General features: G+C 25.0%; 1 pseudogene; it reads right to left on the bottom strand.

The window, feature by feature from the left end:
* Positions 1 to 2450: 2450 nt before the first annotated feature.
* Positions 2451 to 3551, bottom strand: LOC147063128 (uncharacterized; annotated as a pseudogene).
* Positions 3552 to 12868: the final 9317 nt, after the last annotated feature.

Genomic DNA, 12868 nt, shown 5'->3' with positions numbered 1-12868 from the left:
GCTTGCTCATTCTAACAATACTAATTATTCAATTCATAGATTATATATAAGGTCAATTTCAGTATTACAATTTTTTTATTTATGGGTTAAGTTTCTTATTATTAATTTATCTATTGAGACATAATTAGCCCATTGTGAACATTTCACAACTTCTTGATACATATTTTGACACATTCCTCTGATCCATCACATCAACTGCTCTTCTTCTTCAGATGTAATGTCTTCAAGTGTCTTGCGGGGTGTGAGAGCTTGCATACATGCTATAGATTCATCCTGGATTTTTAACTCCTTAACATATTTTTACGGAATTTTGTAACTACTCCATCCCAACTAATATGTTTTAATTTTAATCGTTATATAAAAAATTCAAGACATGAAAAAAATATTTTTCTTGTCATATTTTAATTCCCTTTCGATTTTAGTTACTTCTGCTTTTTCTATAAAAATTATTGGATTTTAGAAATTATTTTTTAAATTTATCATATCTTTTAGTTCAATGGTTTTAGTGAGATATTTTTTTATAGGTTAATTTTCTTTTTATCGATTTATTCTATTTAGACGTAGTCAGCGTTTTGGGAATATTACACAACTTCTTGATGCATCTTTTGACACCTTCCCCTGATCTATCTTCATCAACTGCTCTTCTTCCCTCAAATGAGATGAGCTCAAGTGTCTTGCGGAGTGTGTGAGCTTGCATGTATGCTTCTACTTCGTCTGGGATTTTTAGCACCTTAAAATATTTTTTATGATATTTTGTGACCACCCCAGCTATGGTTTTAGAATTTAGAATTATATATAAGTCTAAGAAAAGTCGATGTTTCTATTTTTATAAATTTCATATTTTTGAATGTTCTTATGTTTCTATTTAGAAACCACATTAAGAACATGGCATTAAGTTTATATTAACATTATTTTCTAAAAGTTAATACATAAATTTTTTACAGCATTCCCCAAAACTGGAATGTAAAATTGTTTGAAGACGTCAAAATTTATTATATTAAAATTCCATTCTTGTTTTTTAGGCACACATATTTCTTATTATAATTTAATTATTTGTACTTTTAGCCACAAACTATGTCGTATTTGAAAAGAAGTATGGAATCCTAAATAAAAAGAAGCAATCACAAAAGAATAGTATTGAGGAAAACATTTGAATTGATTTGTCTTGAAATTATAAATTTTTATCGTGAAAATTGTAAATAAGATGTTACTAAAAAAAAGTATTAGGCAAAAATTTACCATGTAAAATCTAAAGCTTTGCTTGAAATAATCTAAATAGCTAAAAATAAAATTATCATATTAAAAATTTTAATTGTATCCTATATGTTGCGGTAAATATTACAGTAGAGAAAAAATTAACATTACTAGATAATAATATGTTTGGTCATTTCGTAATACTATTGATTGTCTGACGTGATAAAATTTTGTCTAAACAATGAACTTCATGAAATTTACTTTGTGTTTGGTTTTATCTTTTTGCACCTTTTCATCCAAACGAAATCCTACGATGGATCTATGTAGCAGCATAAACATATAAATTTAGTTAACTATTAAGAAATTTAAATTTATGTATGTGAAAGTTTTGATTCATTGTCTTTTAGGCTAGAGATGCTTTCGATGGATCTATAAATTAGATTTTATTTTTATTTATGGGTTTGTTTTTGATTTTACCTTTATATTTGCAAACACATTGCGCGAAACAAACAATTTTAGGTCTAAACCCCAACAATACTTTTTACTATCTCTTCCCATGCTAGATACTGATCGATACCCTTCTTCTCTAAAAATTATCAGTTTAAGTGTCTTTCACAACCCTGAAGTTTATAAAATGAATAGCCTAATTACAATTATATATGTATTGTGTAGTTAATTGAATTTATTTACGGGTTTATTTATCCCATTTCAAACTATAGGATTGGGAAACCCTTGAAACAATAGGTCTTGAAAAGAGGAGAAGTATCGAAGAAAATGTAAGAGAAGAGGATATTTCTAAGGGTATAGACATGGCGTGTCATTGGAAATAAACACATTATTCTGAGGAGAAAATCATAAACTACAATACCAAAATTAACCAATAGAATTTAAAGATTTATTTACGGGGTATATTTATGGCTATAATTTTGGTTTTAGTTCTCGAGCAAATTTAAATGATTTTCCATGCGCACGTCGTATTTGTATTTTTGGCTATCTTCCTTTCTCCAAAATCTTCTTAACCTATAAAATAAAGGTATATTTAAACTACTTAATTTATTTTATCTACCTACCCTTTTAGAACAAGTATTAAAATAGATCGATTTATAAAGCGGGTGATTCTTAAATAACAAATATATGTATTTTAAATGCAAGTTAAAGTTTTTTATGGGTCGAGGCTTTGTATTTTTAATGCTTTTCCCCCCAGCAAAACCTAGATGACCTAAGAGTGTGGTATATTAGCGTTAATTCAAATTTATTTACTTATTTTTCTTATTTGTAATTGAATAAGCTGCTTCAACTAGATCTGCATGTTTCTCCATTTCATCTCTAATTGGCTTGATAATTTCATCAATCATTAACGATACACTATTTTTTAAATCAGCTGGATGTATATTTTTAGCAACAAAATCAGACTCTAATTCTAAGTAATCACCAAATACAATATCATCACGATCTTTACAAAAAATAACAACCTTTTTTTCTTTTATTGCATATGTAGGGAAAATAATGAATTTGAGCAAAGAAAGCAAACCTGTTTCTTTGTTTCCCTCTTCACAAAAACATTTTCTAATCTTTTTCTGTATATCTTTAGTCGAATCACAAAGATCAATTTTACTATACACATCGGAAGAACTCATTTTTTCACTATTAAGTCCCGGAATCATAAAATTCATTAAATGTATTCTCTTCTTATAACTTAGTAAGGGGAGATACTTCATCGCATACGTAAAAATTTTTCTTTGATCTACACCGCCAAATTGAGCATCAACATCTAAATATTCTTCATCAAGAGCTTGCATTGACGGGTAAATTAACGATGATAAAAGTGGATTATCAACTTGTTTTACCACTTGAGCACCAGCTTTTTTTGCATCCCGTTCTGATGTTAAAGTAGATATTCTAAAAAGATCCATAGTGTATTTACTAGATGTTTGAAAATCACTTCCTTTAACGAATTCAAGCCGTCCATTTGTTTTCTTAGAATTAATATTGAGATCTTCTAGCTTTGTATTTAAATTCAAGTCTTTAACTTCAATCTCAATATTAAGGCTTTTGAGCATGGCTTTAATTATTATTTCATAATAAATTGTTCGATTTTCAATTTGCTCGAAAGGGGCTTTTAAATTATCTAGAAATGCATGAATATCAGCTAGCAAAATTTTTACATGACTATTTGCCATTAAAAAGTCTCTTATTTTAAGTATTGGAAGAAAATATGCGATGTGAGGTTTACCTGTTGTTGCTGTTCCCCAGTAAATCTTTATATCTCTTTCTTTTATGATATCCTTGAGTTCGGAATCACCAATAACTTCTTGAAGGTTACGTGTGATTAAATCGTATTTCGTTTTGTGGTCCATTTCAAGGGATATTAAAATTTGCTAATATTAAATTGAAATAGATAAATATCAAATGTATTTATTTATAGGGTAATTTGATGTTTAGACCTTAAATATCGTTCAAGAAAAACATTAAATTGCTCCATAGAACATATTTTCTAATACTTATTTCAAAATGAGCATCTATCATGAATTTTTTATTTGTGACTAAATAAGAAATAAATATATTTAATATGTTCACAGAAGCTATATTTGTTTTCATAATATGCTTATTTTAGATCGGTACCTCATTATTTTTTATTTATGGGTTAAGTTTATTTTTATGAATTCCATCTATTGAGACTTAGTCTGCCTATTTGGAAATTTCATAACATCTTAATGTATCTTTTGACACCTTTCTTGATTAGTCTTCATCAAATGCTCTTCTTCTCTCAAATGAAATGAGTTCAAGTGTCTTTTGGAATGTGATAGCTTGCAGTATGATTCTACTTCTCTCTGGATTTTTAACACCTTAACATATTTTTTATTATATTTTGTTACCACCCCATCCCAAGTTATCTCATATGGTATTATTCTTGTTTTACATTTGTATATTAGACCAATTTCATTGTGCCTTCGCGTGTAATCATGCCCTAACTCTTTCTTGAATCTCTTTGGAAGATGGTCGAATATTTTCATGGCTTCGTTACAATATGGGCATTTTATTTACTCCCCGAAAAAATACATTTTCGTTTTGAATATAATAGAATTTACCTTCTTCACTTGGTTTAATGTTGCCGTATTTTATCCATCTTGATGATCCAACAATATCAACCATAACATGATTCTTGACTATAGATGTTTTTGGTGTAATAGAGATCTTTTATTTTACAAATAGACTTCCTTGCTGCTTTTTCTCACATATTTTCGAAATGGATGATATTGATTGGTATCTCATATACTAATTTTATGTATGGGTTAACTTGATTTTAGTTATTATAATTTATTAAAGTCAAGGTATATATTATTCTATAAATAGTCTTACATGGAACTTATTTTGAAATGGATATATATCTATGATTTCGCTCTTTTGGGTTTTATAGTATCTGCATTTTTTTCTATCATTTTGTAATTTATTCTTGATTATATCATCTTTTTCTAAATATATGCAGTACCGAATAAAAAAAATACTAGATTAAAATATTAACCTATAATTAAATTGAGACGGCGTGGTGTCAAAATATAATATATACGATAATAAGGAACACAAAATCACAAACATGATCAAGGAATATACAAACCTCTAGATTGACGAATATCTTTCAATTACAAAGTCTCGAAAAGAGTTGGGGATTTAAGAAGACAGCGAAAAGTAACGATACTTCGTGCGCAAAGTTATTATATTGGTGTTCCTGTTTACAAAATGTTACATGCTAACTATATATTTAGCCCATAAAATAAGATTCTTTTTTATTCGTAGTGATTTACGTTATGCGATTACAAAATTTATAAAAAATATTACTGCCTTTTTTTAATATTAAATAAGTTAAGAAAGTACCCTCTCACAATTTGAAAAATACTTATGCTCATATAATATAAGATGTTTTGAATTTTCTTAAATATAGATCACTTTACGGAAACATATGATGCTCGAGCAGCTTTAAAATGTTCATAAGAACTGACACATATCATTAAGTAATTCGATTTAATTAAAAAGGTCTATTAATAAAATTTAATCACCAAATTGAAATTAATCAACAAAGTAACACACAAAACTTCAACAAATTAAACGTAATGGAATAGTGTGCTCACGAGAAAACACAACTTGTGTTCTATGGTTTTAGGGATGTATGTTAAAAAATCGCGAATTAAACACACTTTTATCATTAAATGATGAAATAAAAGTTGATAGTAGTGGCTTTTCGGAAGAAAAAATCGAGCAAAGTGCAACTTTGGACTGTTCTTTATGATAACAAAAAGTCACAATTAGTAAGTTCAAAAGATATAAACGTCATTGAAAATATGTAAGTTATATAATTCAGATGAATTTACATTTTCATAGGTTTATATTCTGTCATTCTGGATTTTATTAATTTTAGTCGCCATATTAAATAATCATGTTACATAATCTTAGTTTAATATCTCTTAAAAAAATCAGATAACAATTTTATTATATATAATCGTTTCCAATTAAGAATTATAAAAGAGCAAAGTAGAAAAAGGCGGGAAACATTTTTTTAGTCCGCACATACAATTTATATTGAAAATTTATAGTTTTTAAAAATAAAATATTTAATTGTAACTTAGGTGCCATGATTCCTCTTTATGGAAATATCTGTAAAGTATGCAAAAATAGAGCAAAAAAAATAAATCAAGAAAATTTATCTATACATAGGTGAATATATACATATGAAAACATAAACAGATACTTTTTTATATCAAAATCAATCACAACTCTTTATTTTGGATTTATCATACTAAAATCATCTCGTGTTTCTGTATGTGTTTCAAAATCCAGGTTTTTATATTTTTACAAATACTGTATGTATTCTTAATATCCCTTAAATTTAAATAAAAAAAAAACTAAAAATAAATATTTCATACCTAATATTGTTCTATGTAATTTTTCTTAAAATCAAAAGGAAAACGTCTATAAGTTCCGCATTATTATAATTAAAGCAAAATTTTTTCACTCTAAAATAATTATATTCCAACAAATACTATGTTAAAAAATTTTTTTACTTTTATTAACATTCTTGGGGGCTTTTAACAAAAAAGTAAAGTTCATATTTTTATTTTATTCGCATAAAAATTCAAATCATATATATAACTAGTAATGAAATTGATTAGATGCCTTAAAAATAATTATATCAAAAATAAATATGAATTTATATAGTATACAATTAGGCATATATATTCCAAAACAAAAAGTATATTTTTAAGAATTAAAAAAGGATCGTTTGTTTTAAATTGTATTTATATTAAAAAATAGGAAAATATATTTTTGGAACTCTCGAGGTACAATCTTTATACCTGCATTAATTTAAAGCTAGATTTTATGAATAAAAAGATTTAATATTCTTTATAAAACAGTTGATTATAAAATTTGTGTTTTTGATTTTTTATATATGTTTTATAAACTCTTAATTATACTTAGAGTATTTATATTCAAAGTATAACATAATAAATGTGAAATATTTATATGATAAACTTTCCTAATATACGGGGTAAATGATCATAAAATAGTTTTAAAAGTTAATTTTCTTGGCAAATGTAGATTTTAATGCTGAATTACAGTTTTATAATCTTTCAAAGCCACAAATTCAAACATACCTTTCCCCATTGAATTATACACTATTATTTAAATTTCTATTAAATAAATTTATGTTTTAAATATACAGAATACAAATATGTCACTTGATATTTATCTATTAGTAGTATAAAATATAACCGAAAACTTTATTATGGTTGAAAAAACATTTAAGACATTTGCACTGCAAGACAATGATAGATTGAAACAACCACACTAAAAAAATACTTTAATATGAATGCTTAGAAAATAACATAATACACGTTTTTTAATAGTATATGTGATTTTGAAATAACCCTTCGCATAAAATTAGGATCCATCTATAATTTGTCATAAAATAAAAGATGATCAAAAAACACTATGTAGTATATTGAGAGAGAAGCTTAAAAATCAAGAGAAGCACACACAAAAAAATGCGGTAAACACTTGATCATATATTACTTAAAAAGGAGACGTATATAGTAAGGTTAGAAAAAATTATGCAACAAAATAATATGACAAATTTGTTATATGCTGCTAAATTAAGTTTAAATCGTACAAATATATGTATGTATAAATATTAATAAACAATAAAAGCAAGACACTTGAACATATTCTATTTGAGAGAAGAAGAACAGTTGATGTGAATAGATCAGGGGATGCTGTCAAAATATATATCAAGGAGTTTTGAAATATTTGCAATGAACTGACCATGTTTCAATAGATGGAATTGATAAAATGAAACTTAACCGATAAAAGACAAATATATTTGGGTGAATAAAAGAGCTATTTGTCTATATGCAATGACTTATTAAGGCATTTAAAATGATTTTATCATAAATATGTTCCTATTTTGATTTGCTATATGTATTAGAGTACACATACAAGCCCTTACACTTCGAAATAAATTATAATCATGTAATTGCGTTTGTAATGATCTTTAAGCATACGAATTCGGTAAATATCTCCATATGTATAATGTATTTTTTAATATTGTAAATGGGCCAATATCTCCTATTAAGGTGAATAATAAATTAGATAAACTTAAGCATAATACAGATTTAAATTATGTTCATGGAATTATTTATAAATTTTGTAATATATTCACGTAGTAAACTTTCAACTGAAAATTTATCATATACATTATTTCTTTTACCAAAAAATTGAAATTCAAAGCAAAAAAAAAATATTTAATTTTTTAAAGTTTGTTTATATATTTCATTATGTTGCGGAAAGCAAATAAAGTTTATTAAATGATTTTTTACATGAAAGAGAATAATATTAAATACAATCCGACCCAACATAATTACAAACGGACTTAATATAAATAAAATATTTGTAGAATTAAAGATTTCTATAAATTTAGAATGATAAAAAGTAAGGTAATATATTTAATGTCTTTTTAGAATAAAAAACAAATCTTGATGCTTTAAATTTGTTAACATGATCACAATAATCGTAAAAGCAAATAAATATAAAATTATAGCTAGAATTATGTGTTCTTAAACTTTAAAAAGTAGAAAATAGAAAGGTATAATTTTAAATATTATTGTATGATAAAATTAAATTATACTTCGGCCGTGTAGATTATAACAGAAATCGTTTATATTTGATTTAATTCTTTGTGCAGAAAATATTTATGAATGTTTTTCTATGGTATAAAAATGATTTTGTTTATTTTTTTGAGATCGAACATGAGATTTAGAAGTAAAATCTTACCGGATTTCAAATCTACATATGAAAGACGTTCACATCATGATTTGTTTTATAGAACTATAAAAATGACATGGAATCACAATTTTGACAAAAAATGAACTAGATTTAATCAATTCGAACAAAATACTCTTATTTGTAAATTAAAAACACAATTTCCAAATTCAATAGGTTCATACATATAGCATATTCTTTTTTCTACCTTAAAACCCCTTTAATGAACTATTATAATATTATTTATTGCTTAGTTATCACATTATTGCATTATTTATACGTAATCAAAGAGTTATATATGTGAAGACATGTTCATATGGGATATAATGATCAATATATCTAGTTTTATTACCGGAATATTTAGTTTTGTATTATTCTTAACATTTTGTTTTTATCTATTTTAGTCATGTTAATTTTAGTTTTAATAAACTTATTAATCCGATTTATGTCATCCTTTATCATTTTTTATTACACAATTCTATTATTACATGTAGCCACTTATAGAAATATAATCTTACAATACATCTCTAGATTTAAAACGCATCAAATTGGCCTAATAAGGTTCAAGGATCGAAATCTACTAATTCAAAATTTGTATTTTTATTTTTATTGAGATAAGTCTTTTTTTATTGCTCTAATATTTTTCAAGCGTTCCCTAAAATTTTCTAAAAATATAAAATAAGTAAGTATAAATTATCCAAACATATTCTCCTTACATTTAAGTTTATATTTTCAATTTACATTTCATGCCAGTGGCAGTTCTAGTTATTAAGAATTCGAGCCTTATTTCAAAAAATAAAATAATTTTGATTATTTTAAAATTAAAAACTTGATTTCTTGCATTAAACTTTGTTTATCGCATAATATAGGTATCATTTATTTTTATTTTTTGATGTTTGATAACCTTTATAACGGTATTATAAGGATATACATTAGATCGCAATCTACAAACATCAATATCAATTGGTTTAAACCGGCATAAAAAATTATATATGATAACAGGTTAAAATATTATAGGTGATTATATTCTTAGAAAACTATTTTACTTAACTAAAATAAATTTTATTTAATGGATTTTATATTTTCTTGTTTATCATATCCTAGAGATGTTTCAAATGACAATAAAAATATGTTTGAAGGTGGAAAGATAAAACTAAAAAGCATAGATAGGGTTTTAATGTACTAATAAAAAAATTATCTGATGCACTTCAATTATAAAAAATTCAAAATTTGATATAGGGATGCTTAATATAGCCCAGAACATAAGATTTGTAAGATAAAAGGTCTTTTCATTATATTCAAATTAAAAGTATGTTTCACCAAATAAAATCCTATCAAATAATTTAGCGAAATTATGAGTTGCTTAAATATGCAAATAAACTGGTTCTTTGTATATAATTGCATCTGGTTGTGTATATTTGTGAAATAATTTGTAAGTAGATATATAGTATAAAAAATATAAATTCGCTGTTGTAAAAACAATTATTTTTCTGATCATAAAATAAATGAATGTCTGATAGATATTTAATATTGTTTTACTGTTTCAAATCATGTTTTATTACTGCAAAAATATGTTAAAAACGAACCTTAAATCAAATTTTCGTCACATTTTAGTATTTAAACCTATATATTTAAGAAGGTTTTTTGATTTTTAGATTCGTTTGGTTTTAGACACAAAACAACATGTTAAACACTTATCTTAAATTTTATTTTTTCTATTTGTTGACAATTCTTGAAAAACCATTAGTTTACCAAATAAAGAAATGTTTTATTTTATTAAATTAAAACCTATTAATTAAATGCTGCTTATACATATTACTGTCTTATAATTACATTTAACATTAGATAATAATATATATTTTTTCTGTAGGGTTTTAATCAAGGCTTGCAAATATTGATATTTATGATGCATTAAATATAACTTTTAAATTTTCTCGCACAATCATCACAGCTTTTTATAGTTTTTATGCTGTTTTTATTATGATATAATGCTGCTCAATATTTTTATATATTAACATCCGTATAAATCATTTAAATTTATCATTATCTTTATTTTCAAAATTACGAAATTTTCTCGTATTTTCGAGTTTACATCGGCTTTAATTTTTTATATAATCATGTATTATACCAGAATTGTTAGAGCACTGTATATATATTGGATATTTGTATGGCACTGTTTTTGCATTTAAAATAACGAATATAGTTTTGATCACACAATGGTCTTTTTCTCTGCATGCTTTGTCAATCATACCATATTATCTATAAATTTCGAGTTTTTTTCTATTAAATATAGTTTATTATTATAAAAAATTAAATCTTGTGTTTCTACTAAGGTTTCAAATATCTAAATACTGAAACAGAAATTATTATAAACATATTTTTTTATGACAACATATACATAATAAAAAATCATAATATAAATTTATGCGATTACTTTAGAATCTTATTAGCAATATTTCATCTTTTTTTTTATTTTTGATCATAAATTATTTATACGGACCAAAATATTCACAAATTTCTACAATTTTACACCAAATTGTTTTTTATTGCATCAAATATAAAAAGAATCCTTTTTTATTCACGAACTTTATTTACTACAAAATCACCATCCACCAATATATTTTTGCATTATTATTTCGTACAATTTTCCATATTTTTTTAATCTATTTTTGGACTCACACGTTGATAAATAATAAACATTTTTTTATAACAATATCTGAAATATTAGATAATAATTGTAGTTTGACGTTGTAAACAGAATTTTAATTTTTATGACTTAAATAAACTCTAAAATTTTGTGCTTCATTGTGCTATAGAGTTTTGTATTGTATTATAAAAATTTCACATGATTTTAACTTAATAAAACGGCTGATACTAACCATTCTAAAAAAATTAATATAAAATAGTAGTTCAGCGCATTTTTTTTGTTTTAAAATTTAAAAATCGAAAAAATTTACAGATCATATTTTTTAATGTTTATTTTAAGTTTTACATTTCATAATATGAATAATTTTTTCTATGGATATATATACACAATAAAAAGGCAAATTTTTTTGTATGAATTATATAAGCAGAACTTAGACATTTACTATAAAATACGAAAAAAGGAATACAGAAATTGAAATTACACGAAATAAATTCATTTCTTATTCAATATAATTTCTAAAAAATATGGACATAATAATATATAGATCTATACCAAGCCTTTTTTCATTCGTTCGGTTCAATTCTATGAAAGACTTACTGATACTAAAACATTAAGTTTAATTTCAAGAAAACGAGGATTCAACAGAAGTTGTTACCAACTATAGTAAATGATCAGATAGAACGGATCATAATAATGCAACTGGTGATCTGTAAAAAAAGCACAAATTATAGCACTAGAAATCGAATTTCATGCATAATCGTACAGCCATTATTCGGAAATGTAGAAGAACTGTTAAATAAATGTTTTGTCTCAAGCTTTTCAGCTTTTATTTTATATTATGGTCTAAAGGATTAGATATGCACACATTAGATTAATTTAAAAACTAAACCATGGAACAAATTTTTAAATTTGTATATAATGAGCTTAAAATTGTGGATTCATCATCTTTAATTTTTATAATGATAAAAAAGGATCTTTAAGCAATTCAATCGCAGTGGGTCTTTCGTTGCGCTCAATTTTCATACATCGAACAACAAAGTCTTTTAGTTTTTTTGAAATTCTCTTATCAAAATAAAATACTTGATTTCCACTAAGAAAATCTTCATACCAAGTATAGTCTCGTTCATTATCTGTGTAAAATATTTTTCTATTTGTTGCAAGATGGTAAATGATAGATCCAAGTGACCATATATCTGCCTTCTGTGAGTATACGCCATCAAAATATATTTCCGGTGGTGCAAAAGGAAATGTGCCGTAGTATTTATTGACTAAAACAACATCTTCATCAGCATTTATTTCCCTTGCGAACCCGAAATCTAATATTTTATATATCGTATCAGTTAAAATCCCATTTGGATCTTTTACTTTCTTGCCCATTATATTACCCATTTTTAAATCTAAATGTGCAATTCCATTTTTATGTAAATATACCAATCCGCTGCAAACATCCCTACATATTTTTTTTATAAGCTTTTCATTCTTATTTATTTTTTTATAGCTAACACTAGTGTCCAGGTATTCAGAAATAATCCAATGAACTTCATCTTTAAGATTCCTATTTCTATTAACATTTTTTTGTATGAACGTACAATATGTTTGTATTATATTATTATGATCTAAAATCATACATATTTTATCTTCCTTTCTCTCTGTTTTCTGCTTCTTAACATATCTTTTTATCGCATGTTTCTTTCCATCTATTTTAAGTCCGAACAC

The sequence above is a fragment of the Rhyacophila brunnea genome, unplaced genomic scaffold (assembly GCF_057557595.1).
Source record: "Rhyacophila brunnea isolate RB1 unplaced genomic scaffold, BYU_Rbru_1.0 scaffold_93, whole genome shotgun sequence".
In the NCBI taxonomy this organism is placed as follows: domain Eukaryota; kingdom Metazoa; phylum Arthropoda; class Insecta; order Trichoptera; family Rhyacophilidae; genus Rhyacophila; species Rhyacophila brunnea.
Note: the sequence above shows the minus strand (reverse complement) of the source record. Positions and strands in the feature narration are given on the sequence as shown.